At 47.4% G+C, this 2,587-nt stretch overlaps 1 protein-coding gene across 11 annotated transcripts in view; it reads left to right on the top strand.

The window, feature by feature from the left end:
- Positions 1–2,587, top strand: part of Cacna1d (calcium voltage-gated channel subunit alpha1 D) — a 445,956-nt gene that overhangs the window by 208,055 nt on the left and 235,314 nt on the right. The gene's annotated exons all lie outside the window — the stretch shown is intronic.

Below are 2,587 nucleotides of genomic sequence, written 5' to 3'. Positions count from 1 at the left end.
GGCAGGAGACTGACTTTCCTTGAAGTTTTCGCCTCAAATACCGCCATCACGCAAGTGTGCGTGGCAATGCAGGAACATGAAAATGATGTGGAATAATGTTCCTCTTCATTCATAAGTTGAAAAATCAAGGCCATTCTCCTTTAAACTCAGGTTGCCTTGTGCAGTAAGTGAAGAGTAGCTTTAGTGGCTGTTGTACAGCTTTGCTACTTAGCACTACTTTGATTCTACTGGAGAGGATGAGCTAGAGAGCCTGGGGTCAGGGTTATGCTTCGTCCTTGGGTTGCCACATGAGACCAGAAGGCGTGAACAGCCCTCTCCTATGAACTCTTTCTGTAGAAATATTTGTTTTCCTTTCTCTTATGCTGCAGATAGCTCACATTTCAAGTAACACTTGTATAAGGCTCAGTCTTTCCCAACATTGTTGTCTGAAGTGTAAAGCTTGATTAGGCTATGTGTGCGATCGATCACAGTGCTGAGGATCGAAGGCAGGGCCTCAGACCCTCGAGGCCAGAGTTCTGTCGCTGAGCTACCCTGGAGCACTGTGGAGGTTTGTGGTTGTACTTTTGATAATTCTAGACTGTGGGAAAGCATGTCCAGGAAAATCTTGATATTTCTGAGGTCTTCAGAGCCTTCCAACTGACAAGGACTTAACACAGTCCCAAGAAATATGCCCTTTACTAACAGGGACCTACCATAGCCCAGAGAAATGTGTCATTTACTGCTGACCCTCCCCTTCATGTCTCAGTAGTGCCCTTCCTTCATCTGAGTCAGCCAGTCTGGATGCCCTGCTCATTTTTCAAGCTCAGCACACTTCGTGCCTGCCTTTGCTCCTCCTGCCTTCTGTCTGGGACACACTTCTCCAGGTGTATTTGTGTCAGTCCTGAGCACGAGGTTTGCAGCACAGAGAGACCCTTTCTGACTCACCTCTGCAGTCACAGCATCCTTTATATGCTTCCCATGTAACACCTGCCATTGACTGTCTGTTTGCCTCTCCAACTCCTCCCATGCCCTGCCATCTCCTAGAGAGTGAGGACTTTGCCTCTTTTACTGCTGCCTTCAGTGCCCAGGTCAGTGTATGACCCAGGAACCACTGGGTGGTTCTTTATCAGTAAAAGAAGCTGTTTGCCTAAGGAAGAGTACAGAGAGGATCCCTGGACTAGGCATGGACCAGGCCACCAGCTGCTGGCCCTTCCATAGAGCTGTGCAGCACCTCGTTTGCCCTGTTGGAAGGCATGCACCATCTGAACAGCTCTTTAGAAGGGTATTTATGTTATTACACACCAAGCATCTTGAGGCAAAGGTCTGTCTTCATTTTTCCCCTTCTGTTGTGCCTGCTGTCTCCCTTTGGGGCTTAGGACTGATCCGCACATGCTTCTTTACCCATGGTAGACTAGCTATCTGTGAACAAGGGGTGTGGGTAGTGTTGTCTTCCTTAGGGAAGACAGAAGTAAATTAGCAGTGTGGTTTCATATACAGACTGCCAGCTGCAGTAGCATCTCCACCCTGGAATTCTTCATATGTTTTTCTCGAGTCCTGTGAAATAAAATTCTATTACTATGGTATTTATAAGGAAAGGGACCATCCTTTCTAGTTCACTACTGTGTCTTTGTGGCCAGTGTGGTGCCAGATACGTGACTTGTATCCTCAGCAAACGCTCAGTTATGTTTCATTGCTGGTGTTAAACTCAGCTTTCAAGAAATCTCTATTTGCTGTCCAAGTCATCACTTTAAAATTACAGTATTCATTTATCTCATCTATACATGCTCTCAAAGGAGCAAGCAGCCGCTCAGTGAGCCCCTGTTGCTCACTTGACCTTCCGATCCCAGCTAGTCTAGCCAGAGACATGTACCTGTGGCTATGCATACACGTCAACCTTGACGTCTCTGCTGATCAAATTACTGCTTCTGCTCCTTTTAAAGGTGCCCTGTGATCCTAATGAACACAGACAGAGTTCTAAACAGCTGTATCCCTACTCCCTCATCACCAGAATCTAGCCTCAAGTGTGTGATTACAGAGCAAAGACAACCTCCCACGCTGCAGTATAAAAGCTGTGCAGGGTCAGGAGAGGACAGTGCAGGCACTCCTAGAACATCCCATATTCATAAAGGAAAAAAACGTTTGTAGGTGGGAATCCTCACGAATGGTTCATTGCAATGTAGAAATGTTTTCATGAATGAGACTCCAGGCAGCTGCAGACATGTCTTCTGTATGTGGCCCGCAGTGGGCCTGGGTGGATTGTAGGAAGAAGCCAGGGCAGGGCTATGGCCAGTTTTGCCAGGCAGGATTGTGGCAAGAGTTTGTGGACAGTGAGAGCTCTGGTTCATAGGTTTCTTTCTCATGAAGAGGAACATGGTGAGCAAGAGCCTGTGGCTAGTAGGTGGGAGACTCAGCTCTGTGACTCTTCTCTTGTTGAACCTGGTCCTCCCTTAACAGAGGCAGGAATGTCAGAGGGCCTGTTTGGGCTTAACCAGAGAAGGCAAGTCCCTGTGGACACTAATGGTTGGCAGAGGTGGGATGGCATGGCAGCTCTTCTTCCTTGCTGGGATGAATGTTTGCCCTGCAGCTACGTTAACTCTTTTTTTTTTTT

The sequence above is a fragment of the Mastomys coucha genome, unplaced genomic scaffold (assembly GCF_008632895.1).
Source record: "Mastomys coucha isolate ucsf_1 unplaced genomic scaffold, UCSF_Mcou_1 pScaffold9, whole genome shotgun sequence".
NCBI classification, from domain to species: Eukaryota; Metazoa; Chordata; class Mammalia; order Rodentia; family Muridae; genus Mastomys; species Mastomys coucha.
Note: the sequence above shows the minus strand (reverse complement) of the source record. Positions and strands in the feature narration are given on the sequence as shown.